The following is a 17,130-nucleotide window of genomic DNA, read 5'->3' on the forward strand; positions in this document are numbered from 1 at the left end:
ATGATAAAATCCAGACTTTGGAATTCTGCACTGATGCATAAGATTACCTATCTAGGACTAAAGGGTGACTGAAAGAAATCATTTGTACATGGCCACTATAGTAACTAAATTCACCAGGTCTATGGATGCTCCAAACAGTTCGTTTCTCCTTAGAACCATGCAGCTGGATTCCAGCAAATACCTTGGAGATAACAGAAACATGGAGTATCCTGGGGAACAGGATAATATGTTTCCAGATTAAAGAGAAAATATCTGAGTAATATTAAATAAGGCAAGGAAATTTTCTAAATGTACAAAGCTTTTGTGGGGGATAAAAAAATATTCTCCAAAAATCAAAAACATAAGATAAAGTAAGTTTAACAATAAAAGCTGAAATACCAGAGTAGTACATAAGTCCCTGTGCTTTACATTACGACTCTTGCCCTTTCAAATCCGTGTGCTTTTGTGGAGGGGGTTTTACATATGCACATGCTAAAAATGATGTTGAAATGCTTTCTATCCCCAAAAAACATACTCCCTAAAATTCCCAGTTGCTCAAATTGTGTTTCTGGTAAGATGCCCCCACATACTGTTTCATTCAACTATAGTTCATCAAGTGTTTTCTATGTGTGAAGCACTTTGCTGGACCTAAGAAGACAAAGATGAATAGGACTCCTCATCCTATTCACCAAGAGATACTCTCAATGCTGTGTGACAAGTGCTAACAAAGAGAAATACAGGGGCGACAGGCACAGTGATAATGGAGGAGCTGCATGGGGGAAATCTATAAAGGCAAGATTTATTTACACAAACCTCAAAGAAAAATAAATTATAAAGTTGATTTAACTAGTAAGTCATCGGCTTAGTCAATTCACATGGTACACATGCCTACATCCATTTCCTTTGTCCCACTAGCAGTCCAATTTCCTCTTGGGGATTTAGTGCTACACCATTGTGCATAATGGAGAGAGGGTGATTTCAAGTGCCCACCTTTCAGGACAAAAGCTAAAGTCACCAGAACCCTCCACTCCTCACTCTCAAAAAAGTCAGGAAGCAGACCTGTAGCCTATGCTCAGCCAGATAGACCTTCTTCTAAGGTTCTGAGTCTGAAATAGATACTGCAGGGAAAGAAGGAAGAGTTGGTGGTTTAACAACCTACAGACAAGCCCACCTCCCATGGTCACAGAGTCACTCCTGTGGATCTTGCTGCCCAGTCTTTCCCAGGCCTGTTTGGTTCCTGCCGTTTGGAAAACCTGATCTACTAGTCTGTCATGTACTCTGAAAACCTCTGAGAATTTCTCTACATGGGATCCAGCTCCCATAACTTTCCATTAAATTCTCATTTGCTTAACCAGGAAGGATTCTTATAACCAAGGATCCCTGCAGCTGGACCTCTTGTGGTCCCAGCTCTCCTCAGTTCAAGCCACATCTCCTTAGAAAAGACTACCAATCATTTCCCCTTGCACTGCTACCTCCACACTCCTCCTATCACTTGCCTTGCCTCTCAAGTATTCAGTAGCTCAATTCCTTATTTGAAAATCTGCAGCTTCCAACCTGAGCAGCTATTTCACATGGGCATTCTGGACCATATCTGGGCCCAGCTGATTCATGATGAGCTCCACAGACAGCCTCCCAAGCCTTTGAAAACCATTAAACATAATGTTGCAGGGTTGGCCACATATAGATTACTGAGCTGGAAAATGATGTTAGACCTCAAGTATCCTTGCTTCAGTTTTATGGGTAATTAAGCCAAAAGCACCATCAGGCTTTGAAGAATCAATTAAGTTGAATGTATAGAATAGAGTGTCCAACTCTACAACTTGTTCAGGAAGGTGTTGTGGGCTTACTGGCCAGATGGAGTGGTCACTGGAGCTTCATGTTTAATCTTCATGCACAAAACAAATGGACTAAGAGTGAAGAGTTATTGCTGAGAATAATCAGCAGCTACTAATATGATTCATCAAATGTTCCAAGAGAGCTGGAACCAAATCTACTTTGTTCATTGCCAAGTTTTCAAAGTCTAACACATTGGAGCAAATGCTCACTATGTGTTTTCTTTGAATGAATGAATGAATATCAGGCATAGGGCTAATCACTTTATGTACATTATGTCATTTAGTCCTCTCAACACTCCATAGGTATTATTCTCTCTCTATAGAAGACTTGGCACTGGAGGCTCTGAGAGATTAAGCAATTAAGAGGTAAGGTCCCTTCTCTCTACACCCTTTCCAGCATTTATTGTTTGTAGATGGCCACTCTGGTGTGAGGTGATATCTCATTGTGGTTTTGATTTGCATTTCTCTAATAATGAGTGATGTTGAGCATCTTTTCATGTGTTTGTTAGCCATCTGTATGCCTTCTTTGGAGAAATGTCTGTTTAGGTCTTTTTCCCACTTTTTGATTGGGTTGTTTGTTTTTCTAGTATTGATTTGTATGAGCTGCGTGTATATTTTGGAAATTAATCCTTTGTCAGTTGTTTCATTTGCTATTATTTTCTCCCATTCTTAGGGTTGTCTTTTCACCTTGCTTATAGTTTATTTTGCTGTGCAAAAGTTTTTAAGTTTAATCAGGTCCCACTTGTTTAAGGGAACACTCTTGCACTGTTGGTGGGAATGTAAATTGATACAGCCACTATGGAAGACAATATGGAGATTCCTTAAAAACCCAGGAATAAAACCACCATATGATGCAGCAATCCCACTTCTAGGCTTACACCCTGAGGAAACCAAAATTGAAAAAGATACATGTATCCCATTGTTCACTGCAGCACTATTTACAATAGCTAGAACATGGAAGCAACCTAGATATCCATCGACAGAAAAATGGGTAAAGAAGTTGTGGTATATATACACAATTGAATATTACTCAGCCATAAAAAGGAACACATTTAATGAGGTGGATGAGCCTAGAACCTATTATACAGAGTGATGTGAGTCAGAAAGAGAAAGATAAATATCATATTCTAATGTACATATACGGAATCTAGAAAAATGGTACTGAAGAATTTATTTACAGGGCAGCAATGAAGAAACAAACATGGGGGGCAGTCCTAAGATGGCAGAGGAATAGGATGGAGAAACCACTTTTTCCCCCACAAATTCAATGAAAGATCATTTGAACGATGAGCAAATTCCACAAAACAACTTCTGAATGCTGGCGGAGGGCACGAAGTACCCAGAAAGGCATCCCATTCTCTTCAAAAGGAGATGTCTTATCATCATTGCTGTTTGGATGGAGAAGTCTTGAGGCTACTGTAAGAATAAGACTAAAAGCCAGAGGCAGGAGGCTTAAATCCAAAATGAGAACACCAGAAAACTCCTGACGCCAGGGAACATTAATGGACAAGAGCTCATTCAAAAGCCTCCATACCTACACTGAAACCAAGCTCCACCCAAGAGCCAGCAAGTTCCAGAGCAAGACATACCAAGCAGGAACATAACCCTCAGCATTAAAATACAGGCAGCCAAAAGTGACACCAAACCCACAGACACCTCAAAACTCACTACTGGACACTTCATTGCACTCCAGAGAGAAGAGATCCAGCTCCACCCACCAGAACACCAACGCAAGCATCTCTAACCAGAAAACCTTGACAAGCCACTCATCCAACCCCACCCACAGGGAGGAACCTCCACAATAAAGAGGAACCACAAACTTCCAGCATACAGAAAGGCCACACCAAACACAGCAATCTAAACAAGATGAAAAGGCAGAGAAACATTCAGCAGGTAAAGGAACATGATAAATGTCCACAAAACCAAACAAAATAGGAGGAGATAGGGAGTCTACTAGAAAAAGAATTCAGAATAATGATAGTAAATATGATCCAAAATCTTGAAAACAAAACAGAGTTACAGATAAATAGTCTGGAGACAAGGATTGAGAAGATGTAAGAAATGTTAAACAAGGACCTAGAAGAAATAAAGAAGAGTCAATCAATAATGAATAATGCAATAACTGAGATTCAAAGCACTCTGGAGGGAACCAACAGTAGAATAACTGAGGCAGAAGATAGGATAAGTGAGGTGGAAGATAGAATGGTGGAAATAAATGAAGCAGAGAGGAAAAAAGAATTAAAAGAAATGAGGACAACCTCAGAGACCTCTAGGACAATATCAAATGTCTCAACATTTGAATCATAGGTGTCTCAGAAGAAGAAGACAAAAAGAAAGGCCATGAGGAAATACTTGAGGAGATAATAGTTGAAAACTTCCTGAAAATGGGGAAGGAAATAGCCACCCAAGTCCAAGAAACCCAGAGAGTCCCAAACAGGATAAAGCCAAGGTGAAACACCCCAAGACACATATTAATCAAATAAACAAAGATGAAACACAAAGAACAAATATTAAAAGCAGCAAGGGAAAAACAACAAATAACACACAAGGGGATTCCCATAAAGATAACAGCTGATCTTTCAATAGAAACTCTTCAGGCCAGGAGGGAATGGCAGGACATACTTAAAGTGATGAAAGAAAATAACCTACAGCCCAGATCACTGTACCCAGCAAGGATCTCACTCAAACATGAAGGAGAAATCAAAAGCTTCACAGACAAGCAAAAGCTGAGAGAATTCAGCACCACCAAACCAGCTCTCCAACAAATGCTAAAGGATCTTCTCTAGACAGGAGACACAGAAAGGGTGTATAAACTTGAACCAAAAACAATAAAGTAAATGGCAATGGGATCATACTTATCAATAATTACCTTAAATGTAAATGGGTTGAATGCCCCAACCAAAAGACAAAGACTGGCTGAATGGATACAAAAACAAGACCCCCATATATGTTGTCTACAAGAGACCCACCTCAAAACGAGGGACACATATAAACTGAAAGTGAAGGTCTAGAAAAAGATATTCTATGCAAACAGAGACCAAAAGAAAGCAGGAGTAGCAATACTCATATCAGATAAAATGGACTTTAAAACAAAGGCTGTGAAAAGAGACATAGAAGGACACTACATAATGATCAAAGGGTCAATCCAAGAAGAAGATATAACAATTATAAATATATATGCACCCAACATAGGAGCACCACAATATATAAGACAAATGCTAACAAGTATGAAAGGGGAAATGAACAACAACGCAATAATAGTGGGAGACTTTAATACCCCACTCACACCTATGGATAGATCAACTAAACAGAAAATTAACAAGGAAACATAAACTTTAAATGATACAATAGACCAGTTAGACCTAATAGATATCTATAGGACATTTCACCCCAAAACAATGAATTTCACCTTCTTCTAAAGCGTTCACAGAAACTTCTCCAGGATAGATCACATCCTGGGCCATAAATCTAGCCTTGGTAAATTCAAAAAAAATTGAAATCATTCCAAGCATCTTTTCTGACCACAATGCAGTAAGACTAGATCTCAATTACAGGAGAAAAAAACTATTAAAAATGCCAAAGTATGGAGGCTGAACAACACGCTGCTGAATAACCAACAAGTCACAGAAGAAATCAAAAAAGAAATCAAAATATGCACAGAAACAAATGAAAATGAAAATACAACAACCCAAAACCTATGGGACACTGTAAAAGCAGTGCTAAGGGGAAGGTTCATGGCAATACATGCTTACCTCAAGAAACAAGAAAAAAGTCAAATAAATAACCTAACTTTACAACTAAAGCAACTAGAAAAGGAAGAAATGAAGAATCCCAGGGTTAGTAGAAGGAAAGAAATCTTTAAAATTAGGGCAGAAATAAATGCAAAAGAAACAAAAGAGACCATAGCAAAAATCAACAAAGCCAAAAGCTGGTTCTTTGAGAAGATAAATAAAATTGACAAACCATTAGCCAAACTCATCAAGAAACAAAGGGACAAAATCACATCAACAAAATTAGAAATGAAAATGGAAAGATCACAACAGACAACACAGAAATACAAAGGATCATAAGAGACTATCATCGGCAACTACACTCAAATAAAATGGACAACTTGGAAGAAATGGACAAATTCTTAGAAAAGTACAACTTTCCAAAACTGAACCAGGAAGAAATAGAAAATCTTAACAGACACATCACAAGCACGGAAACTGAAATTGTAATCAGAAATCTTCCAGCAAACAAAAGCCCAGGACCAGATAGCTTCACAGTTGAATTCTACCAAAAATTTAGAGAAGAGCTAATACCTATCCTATTCAAACTCTTCCAGACAACTGCAGAGGAAAGTAAACTTCCAAACTCATTCTATGAGGCCACCATCACCCCAATACCAAAACCTGGTAAAGATGTCACAAAAAAAGAAAACTACAGGCCAATATCACTGATAAACATAGATGCAAAAATCCTTAACAAAATTCTAGCAATCAGAATCCAACAACATATTAAAAAGATTATACATCATGACCAAGTGGGCTTTATCCCAGGAATGCAAGGATTCTTCAATATCTGCAAATCAATCAATGTAATATACCACATTAACAAATTGAAAAATAAAAACCATATGATTATCTCAATAGATGCAGAGAAAGTCTTTGACAAAATTCAACATCCATTTATGATTAAAAAAAAAAACCTCCAGAAAGCAGGCATAAAAGGAATATAACTCAACATAATAAAAGCTATATATGACAAACCCACAGCAAACATTATCCTCAATGGTGAAAAATTGAAAGCATTTCCCCTAAACTCAGGAACAAGAAAAGGGTGCCCACTCTCACCACTACTATTCAACATAGTTTTGAAAATTTTGGCCACAGCAATCAGAGCAGAAAAAGAAATAAAAGGAATCCAGATTGGAAAAGAAGTAAAACTCTGTTTGCAGATGACATGATCCTCTATAGAAAACCCTAAAGGCTCCACCAGAAAATTACTAGAGCTAATCAATGAATATAGTAAAGTTGCAGGATATAAAATCAACAAACAGAAATCCCTTGCATTCCTATACACTAACAATGAGAAAACAGAAATAGAAATTAAGGAAACTATTCCATTCACCATTGAAATGAAAAGAATAAAATACTTAGGAATATATCTACCTAAAGAAACAAAAGACCTATATATAGAAAACTATAAAACACTGGTGAAAGAAATCAAAGAGGACACAAATAGATGGAGAAATACACCGTGTTCACGATTGGAAGAATCAATATAGTGAAAATGAGTATACTACACAAAGCAATCTATAGATTCAATGCAATCCCTATCAAGCTACCAACGGTATTTTTCACAGAGCTAGAACAAATAATTTCAAAATTTGTATGGAAATACAAAAAACCTCGAATAGCCAAAGCAATCTTGAGAAAGAAGAATGGAACTGGAGGAATAAACTTGCCTGACTTCAGTCTCTACTACAAAGCCACAGTCATCAAGACAGTATGGTACTGGCACAAAGACAGAAATATAGATCAATGGAACAAAATAGAAAGCCAAGATAAATCCACGCACCTATGGACACCTTATCTTTGACAAAGGAGGCAAGAATATACAATGGAGAAAAGACAATCTCTTTAACAAGTGGTGCTGGGAAAACTGGTCAACCACTTGTAAAAGAATGAAACTAGAACGCTTTCTAACACCATACACAAAATAAAATCAAAATGGATTAAAGATCTAAACCTAAGACCAGAAACTACAAAACCCATAGAGGAAAACATAGGCAAAACACTCTCCGGCATAAACCACAGCAGGATCCTCCATGACCCACCTCGCAGAATATTGGAAATAAAAGCAAAAATAAACAAATGGGACCTAATTAAAAGCTTTTGCAAAACAAAGGAAACTATAAGCAAGGTGAAAAGACAGCCTGCAGAATGGGAGAAAATAATAGCAAACAAAGCAACAGACAAAGAATTAATCTCAAAAATATACAAGCAACTCCTGCAGCTCAATTCCAGAAAAATAAACAACCCAATCAAAAAGTAGGCCAAAGAACTAAACAGACATTTCTCCAAAGAAGACATACAGAAGGCTAACAAACACATGAAAAGATGCTCAACATCCCTCATAATCAGAGAAATGCAAATCAAAACCACAATGAGGTACCATTTCATGCCAGTCAGAATGGCTGCTATCCAAAAGTCTACATGCAATAAATGCTGGAGAGGGTGTGGAGAAAAGGGAACCCTCTTACACTGTTGGTGGGAATGCAAACTAGTACAACCATTATGGAGAACTGTGTGGAGATTCCTTAAAAAACTGGAAATTGAACTGCCATATGACCCAGCAATCCCACTGCTGGGCATACACACCAAGGAAACCAGAATTGAAAGAGACACGTGTACCCCAATGTTCATTGCAGCACTGTTTATAATAGCCAGGACATGGAAGCAACCTAGATGTCCATCAGCAGATGAATAGATAAGAAAGCTGTGGTACATATACACAATGGAATATTACTCAGCCATTAAAAAGAATGCATTTGAATCAGTTCTAATGAGGTGGATGAAACTGGAGCCTATTACACAGAGTGAAGTAAGCCAGAAAGAAAAACACCAATACAGTATACTAACGCATATATATGGAATTTAGAAAGATGGTAACAATAACCCTGTATGCAAGACAGCAAAAGAGACACAGATGTATAGAACAGTGTTTTGGACTCTGTGGGAGAAGGTGAGGGTGGGATGATTTAGGAGAATGGCATTGAAACATGTAAATTATCATATGTGAAATGAATCGCCAGTCCAAGTTCAATGCATGATACAGGGTGCTCGGGGCTGGTGCACTGGGATGACCCAGAGGGATGGGATGGGGAGGGAGGTGGGAGGGAGGTTCAGGATGGGGAACACATGTACACCCATGGAGGATTCATGTCAATGTATGGCAAAACCAATACAATATTGTAAAGTAAAATAAATAAATAAATAAAACTGAAAAAAAAAGAATGCATTTGAATCAGTTCTAATGAGGTGGATGAAACTGGGAGCCTATTTTACAGAGTGAAATAAACCAGAAAGAAAAACACCAATACAGTATACTAACACATATATATGGAATTTAGAAAGATGGTAAAGATAACCCTATATGCTAGACAGCAAAGAGACACAGATGTATAGAACAGTCTTTTGGACTCTGTGGGAGAAGGTGAGGGTGGGATGATTTGAGAGAATAGCATTGAAACATATATATTATCACATGTGAAACAGATCACCAGTCCAGGTTCAATGCATGAGACAGGGTGCTCAGGGCTGGTGCACTGGGATGACCCAGAGGGATGGGATGGGGAGGGAGGTGGGGGGGGGGGGTTCAGGATGGGGAACACATGTACACCCATGGCTGATTCATGTCAATGTATGGCAAAACCACTACAAATTTGTAAAGTAATTAGCCTCCAATTAAAATAAATTAATTAATTTAAAAAAGAAACAGACATAGAGAATAAACTTATGGACATGGGGAAAGGGGAGGAGAGGGTAAGATGTATGGAAAGAGTAACATGGAAACTTATATTACCATATGTAAAATAGATAGCCAACAGGAATTTGCTGTATGGCTCAGGAAACTCAAACAGGGTCTCTGTATCAACCTAGAGGGGTAGGATGGGGAGGGAGATAGAAGGGAGGTTCAAATGGGAGGGGATATATGTATACCTATGGCTTATATGCAGAGTACATCGTGAGGAACGCTGGGCTGGAAGAAGCAGAAGCTGGAATCAAGATTGCCGGGAGAAATATCAATAACCTCAGATATGCAGATGACACCACCCTTATGGCAGAAAGGGAAAAGGATCTAAAAAGCCTCTTGATGAAAGTGAAAGAGGAGAGTGAAAATGTTGGCTTGAAGCTCAACATTCAGAAAACTAAGATCATGGCATCTGGTCCCATCACTTCATGGGAAATAGATGGGGAAACAGTGGAAACGGTGTCAGACTTTATTTTGGGGGGCTTCAAAATCACTGCGGATGCTGATTGCAGCCATAAAATTAAAAGACACTTACTCCTTGGAAGGAAAGTTATGACCAACCTATACAGCATATTAAAAAGCAGAGACATTACTTTGCCAACCAAGGTCCGTCTAGTCAAGGCTATGGTTTTTCCAGTGGTCATGTATGGATGTGAGAGTTGGACTGTGAAGAAAGCTGATCACCAAAGAATTGATGCTTTTGAACTGTGGTGCTGGAGAAGACTCTTGAGAGTCCCTTGGACTGCAAGGAGATCCAATCAGTCCATTCTAAACGAGATCAGTCCTGGGTGTTCACTGGAAGGACTGATGCTAAAGCTGAAACTCCAATACTTTGGCCACCTCATGCGACGAGTTGACTCACTGGAAAAGACTCTGATGCTGGGAGGGACTGGGGGTAGGAGGAGAAGTGGACGACAGAGAATAAGATGGCTGGATGGCATCACCGACTCTGTGGACATGAGCTTGAGTGAACTCCGGGAGTTGGTGATGGACAGGGAGGCCTGGAGTGCTGTGACTCATGGGGTCGCAAAGAGTCGGACACAACTGAGCGACTGAACTGAACTGAACTGATGGCTTATTCACGTTGGATTTGACAGAAAACAAAATTGTGCAAGGCAATTCAGTTCACTTCAGTCACTCAGTCGTGTCCGACTCTTTGTGACCCCATGGACTGCAGCACTCCAGGCCTCCCTGTCCATCATCAACTCCCAGAGCCTACTCAAACTCAAGTCCATCACGTCGGTGATGCCATCCAACCATCTCATCCTCTGTCGTCCCCTTCTCCTCCCGCCTTCAATCTTTCCCAGCATCAGGGTCTTTTCCAATGAGTTGGTTCTTCTCATCGGATAGCCAAAGTATTGGAGTTTCAGCAACAGTCCTTCCAATGAATATTCAGGACTGATTTCCTTTAGGACTGACTGGTTGGATCTCCTGTAAAGCAATTATCCTTCAATAAAAACATAAATTAAAAAAATAAAAAATTTTTTAAAAAGAATGAATGAAAGAAAAAAAAAAAAAGGTCTCGTATCCCAGTTCAAGGGATTCCAAGGCTTATGTGCTTAAGTACCATGAGGCACTGCTATGCCTAAGCACCATGTCTAAGCACCATGGCCAGCAAGTTCAAGGTCAGATGAAGGAAGTAGATATGGACATAACTATTCCCACAGGCAGCTGAACAGTAAAGGAATGAACCACAAGCAATATCGACCTGTCCAGTGCCACAATTTTAGTTTGACAAGTCTCACCTGACTATCTACTGACTATCTACTGCCACCACCTCTTCACTGATTTCCATTTTCCAGTACTGTTCACCTAACATCCATTCATCATGCTGCTGGAAATGGGATATTCCTACCACACAACTGGATGTCATTCTGCTACCTAAAATTTTCCATGGTTCTGCCACTGTCCTTAGGATAGAGTCAAAACCTTGCTAATCAAAATGTGAACCATGGAACAGCAGCCTCATTGTCACCTGGGAGGGAACCTGTTAGAAATACAGAATCTCAGTTTCCACCCCAGACCTTCTGAATCCAAACCTGCCTTTTAATAAGATTTCCAGGTGATTCATAAGCACTTTAAAGTTTGAGAAGCAGGGATCTAAAGTCTTCAACAAACTCTTTCAGGTTACATGATCTGGCTACCTCTACAGCCAAATGTCCAATCTCTTCATACCTTACACTCCAGCACTGAACATCTCTCTATGTGCCCATAATTCATATGTGTTATTTCCACAGTTCTATTCTACCCTCCTTTTTATTATTTTTTAAATTTTTTCCTTTATTTTTAATTGAAGGATAATTCCTTTACATTATTGTATTGATTTTTGCGACACATCAACATGAATCAGCCATAGGTATACACATGTCCCCTCCCTCTTGAGCCTCCCTCCTATCTCCCATCCCATCCCATTCCTCTAGGTTGTCACAGAGCCCTGGTTTAAGTTCCCTGAGTCATACAGCAAATTTCCACTGGCTATTTATTTTACACATGGTAGTATGTAAGTTTCCATGCTATTCTATCCATTCTATCATTCTTTTGCCTAGGCAATGTCTTCCTCTTTCCTTCAGCCTTAGCTTAAACATCACTCTTCTCCAGAAAGCATCCTTGCCCATCATCTCTGACCCATGCCCAAGTACATTAGACAACCCTGTATGCTTGCTCATAGCCCAAGGCTGTGTCCATCTGCAGTTGCGTGCTAAACTGATTCTCTCTACAGAAAAAGAAGGAAAGGGATATTGTTGTTGCTGATCAGTTGCTAAGTTGTATCTGACTCTCTTATGACCCCACAGACTATAGCCTGCTAGGCTCCTCTGTCCATGGGATTTCCTAGGAAAGAATACTGGACTGGGCTACCATTTCCTTTTCCAGGGGATCTTCCCAACCCAGGGATGGAACTCATGTTTCCTGCACTGAAAGGTAGATCCTTTACCACTGAGCCACTTGGGAAGCCCAATGAAAGGAATAGGATATGCCCTGTTCTCATTATATTGCTGGTGACTAGAGTGGTGCCTGGTACAAAGTACTTCATTAAACCAATCACTCTACTAAAATGTAATGTTCAACTTCCCACTTGTACTGTTTTCCAGCCCACATTTCTACCTCTAACCACCCCCCCCAAAATTGAAAAAAATTGCATGAAACCTATTTATATAGCATTTCTCTCCCTATTGACTTTTGTGAGAAATCAATAGCAGAGATGACAGATAGCTGATGCCAACACACACACTCATGCGTGCTCAACTACACAAAATAGCACCAATTATTCACCCAGATAAAGGGAGAAGGAATTTATACACTTGAGTCAGAAGGGTTAGGTGAAGGAGCCCTGGAAAAGAAAATTAAGTCCCTGCAATATGTGCTGAGTCATGAAGCTATTATGGGAAGACCTACAAAGCTTCATGTAGGAAGGGATGAGAAGGTAAGACAATATTTAACAGACAGGGTACAAAAAAAAGAAGTGTTATGGGTTTTTCAGGGCCATCTGTCTCTAATTTTCATAACAGCTCAGTTGGACTCTGAGGAATATGTGGAAAACTAGATAAATTTTTTAAAATTTGTGACAAAATCCAGCCAGAGAGAGCTTTGACTAAAGTGGAAGAGTAAGGAAAATTCTTCACACCAATGGTGACAACCTAAATTATCTCTTTTGCCTAATTCCAATAAGGTCTTGTATTTGTACCATTTTGCATAAGTCTATACATGAATTAACACAAAGTTACTGACATAGTCATAGAAGAGAAAATTAAATTGCTGTCAAATCCCCTAGGAGGTTACCAAGGTAGTGTGAAAGAAGAGGCACTAACTAACTTCAAAGTTTACAAAGATTTTTAGTTTCAGCAACTTCTAAGACTTCAGTCCATGCCTTCAAACTCTAAGTCTGGTATTGTCTCCCCTCAGCTCTGGGAGGAATAATGAAAATGTGGCCAGCATCCTGCAAGTTCTTTCTTGTTTCCATAGCAGGTGCCACTAGTGATCTAGTGACTATCACTAGGATGTGACTTCCAAAAGTTCACCCACATTACATTATAGACAGCTGCCATAAATCGATTAGGACCAGCACCCAAAATGAAACTGCTTTGCCTTTGTTCACTTAAAGCATGTTGCTCCTCTTAAAAGTGAAGCTGATTTTATCCCTTCTTCTGAGGTAGCTCAACCTTTGGCTCAATTCCCATGATCTATCAACCAAAGATTTTGAGTTGAATCAAAGTACTGTTTCCAAGCACATCTTGAACATAGAGCTCTTCCTTGAATCAAATCAAATGTTAATCCATTTACTGCTTTTCTTTTCATCATGCTTTTAACTTTTTGAAAGCATTCTAAATTACATTCCTATTTCATTCTCAGAAAATCCCTGTGAGCTCGGCTAAGCAAGTAGTATTATCTCCAAGAGAACGAAGGCCCCAGAAGTTGAAATGAATCATGAAAATAACCCAGTGATTTAGAGGAAAAACTGGGTTGAACATCCTGGTCACCTCGCTGCCACCCTACAGCCTTCATATGACTCCACAATGCTCTAGAGGATGCTCCCTCTTCTCAGCTTACTCTTTTCCACCTGAAGTCCACACACACACACACACACAGACACATACACTCTTGCACGCACAGACACATACATGCATACAGAAAATCTGCACACAAAAACATGCCTGCACAGAAAGATATATACTCACAAACACAGAGACACATACATGCCCAGAGAGAGAGACATCAGTTTGGTCACTCAGTCATGTCCAACACTGTGACCCCATGGACTGCAGCACGCCAGGCTTCCCTATCCATCACCAACTCCCGGAGCTTGCTCAAAGTCATGTCCATTGAGTCGGTGATGCCATCCAAGCATCTCGTCCTCTGTCGTCTCCTTCTCCTTCTGCCCGCAATCTTTCCCAGAATCACAGTCCTGATGAGAGACACATGGACAGATAGAGAGGTATCCATTCAGAAAGACACAGAAACAGACAGACGGACAGAGAGGCACAGAGAACACAGAGACAGACACATATGCACAGACACACAAAGAGACACATAAGGACACGGACACAGAGACACATGCAGGTAGATACACACACACACTTCACTTTCTAACAATTTTCATTTCATTAACCCAGGATGGAAAATCTATTTTTCTGTGGGACTTCACCAGTGTGAGTCTCGGAGAACATCCTAGCCCCTGACTCTGTTCCATAAACAACAGGCCTCCCTCTGTGAGCTCAGTGATAAAAGCATGCTAGATGGGAGATTATGGCTCTTAGTAGAACTGGCATGTGGCGATCCGTACAGCATTCATCCACTTACTAATCAATCATTCATAACCTAGTTTGTGTTGAGATATTCTCAGAGGCTGTTATGCTTATTATGAGGAATCAGGGATGCATTGTAGCTGTCACATTGGGTTCTGATAACCCCATCTGGGGGGCCGAATCCCTATTGTAACTGTCACATTTGCTTTAAGAACATGCCATTTGTACCATCATCTGATTTCCCAAGAACAGAAGCATTTGCTCTTGGTGCTAACAACTGTAATGGATCTCTGTAAAGAGGTAAGGAAAGAGAAGGATCAGCCAGAAAAGTAAGAAAGTGGGAGAAAGTGTAAGAGTAATAAAGAATTCAAATTGTGGTCTTTTTTGGGGTCTTAGGCTACAGGCTTCCCTGGGGACTCAGACGGTAAAGAAACTGCCTGCGATGTGGGACACCTGGACTCAATCCCTGGGTTCAGAAGATTGCCTGAGAAGGGAATGGCTACCCATTCCAATATTCATGCCTGTAGAATCCCATGGAGAGAGGAGCCTGGCAGGCTACAGACCATGGGGTCGCAAAAAGTCAGATATGACTGAGTGACTAACACTTTCAGTTTCACAGCCTATGGAAATAATAAAAACCATCTTTATCTTCTTTCTTCAATACCGCCTAATTAGGCCAGACTCTCCATATGGATGGAGTAGGAGATGGCAGCCCACTCCAGTATTCTTGCCTGGAAAATCCCATGGACAGAGGAGCCTGGAGGGCTATAGTCCATAGGGGCGCAAACAGCTGGATACAACTTAGGGACTAAGCATGCTCCTTATGAAAAGTTCATGCAAACACTGTTGGTCATGTACCCAAATCCATTCTCTAGAGGCCATTCCATAGTGGTAGTGTCCCAGGTTGAAAAGTACTTGCCTACCTTCATGAAACCTTATTTTCTAGGAAAACCATCCAATCTTCACCTTAAGAAGGGTGTATCTTGATTAGGCTAAGCTGAGAAAGGTTAACTACATTCTTCTTGCCAACTGAGATTTGAGGAGAAGCCTGTTGGTGAAGCTTCAGGGAAATGCCTTCAATTTCTACCTCTGGACATTGATATGTGACATCATGATGGATGGAGCTGCTGCCACCTTCTTAACAGCCATGAAATGAACTAGTTCATATGCTGAGCATGGGGTGGCAATCTGTCCCAAATGGCTACAAATTCTTTGACAATTTTTCCACAAGAGATGGGATCTTTGTCCCCTCCCCTGAAATCTGGGCAGGCTTTTGCATACTTCAACAAACAGAATATGACAGAAATGATACTAGGTCATAAAAGGCCATGTAACTTGTGTCTTGTTCTCTTGTAGATATCATTCACAGCACTTTCAATTAAAGGAAAGGCATCTATAAATGTAAGACTTTTGACTACCCTGAGACAGCCCCATGCTGGAGAAGCCAAGTGCAGATGCTCTGTTTGACATCTCAGGGAAGCCTGGCACTCAAGAATCCCAAGTTTCCAGACATGTGAGAAAGCCATCTCAGAGGTATAATTACAGCCCCTGCTGTCCCAGTTCCCACCTCCAGTTGTTAAGTCACCCCCAGCCCTTTATGACACCTCCAGATGAGGATCCAGAATCATGAAACTGAAACAAACAATCCCTGATATACCCTGACAAAAGTCTGACCCAAGAATCCCTGCATATAATAAGACAGTAACACACCACTACCTTTTGAAATTGTTTAAGCAGCAAAAGTAACTAAAGCAAAGTAAAAAGATGGAAAAACCTGACTCCCTGATGACAACATAGTGCTATTAACCAACCCTGGAGTTGCCTCCTCTATGGGCTTCTAGTTATATAGTGTGTAAGTTCTTTTGAGATGGTGTATTGGTTTTCTAGAGTTGCCATAACAATACCAACAACAAAAAACCCAGGCTGAGCATATTAAACTACAGAAAGTTATTTTCTCATAGTTCAGACGCTGCAAGTCCAGATCAGGGTGTCAGCGGGATTGGGTTTTTCTGAGGCCCCTCCCCTTGGCTTGCAGTTGGCATCCTAAAATGCATGACCTTTACCCTGTGCACCCATACCCCTGGTGTTTCTCTGTGTGTCCAAATTTCCTCTTTCAAGGACACCAGTCAAACTGGGTTACTGCCCCCCCAATGGTCTCATTTTAACTTAATTAACTCTTTAAAGACTATCTCTAGATACAGTCTCATTCTGAGGTACTAACGGTTCAGTTCAGTTCAGTCTCTCAGTCGTGTCTGACTCTTTGCAACCCCAATGAATCACAGCACGCCAGGCCTCCCTGTCCATCACCAACTCCCTAAGGGTTAGGGCCTCACTATATGAATTAGGGGGGAGGACACAATTCAGACCATAATAGATAGGCTCCTTGCTGCTGAAATTAACATTAAAAATAACATGAGAGAAAGATAAACCACTCTAACACAACAAATATCAGAAGAGTTCAAAAATTAAAGAAAGAGCAATATGACAGAATAAGTCCAAGAATACCAGTGGCTGGAACTGGGGTTATCATGGCATCCAAATACACATTCTCTCTGTGT

General features: G+C 40.2%; 1 protein-coding gene across 1 annotated transcript in view; it reads right to left on the reverse strand.

Annotated features, from left to right (window-relative positions):
* LOC148777047 (uncharacterized) overlaps positions 1–17,130 on the reverse strand; it is a 125,612-nt gene that overhangs the window by 6,285 nt on the left and 102,197 nt on the right. The gene's annotated exons all lie outside the window — the stretch shown is intronic.

The sequence above is a fragment of the Moschus berezovskii genome, chromosome 8 (assembly GCF_049115385.1).
Source record: "Moschus berezovskii isolate FMDL1 chromosome 8, NW_MosBer_1.0, whole genome shotgun sequence".
Taxonomy (NCBI): domain Eukaryota; kingdom Metazoa; phylum Chordata; class Mammalia; order Artiodactyla; family Moschidae; genus Moschus; species Moschus berezovskii.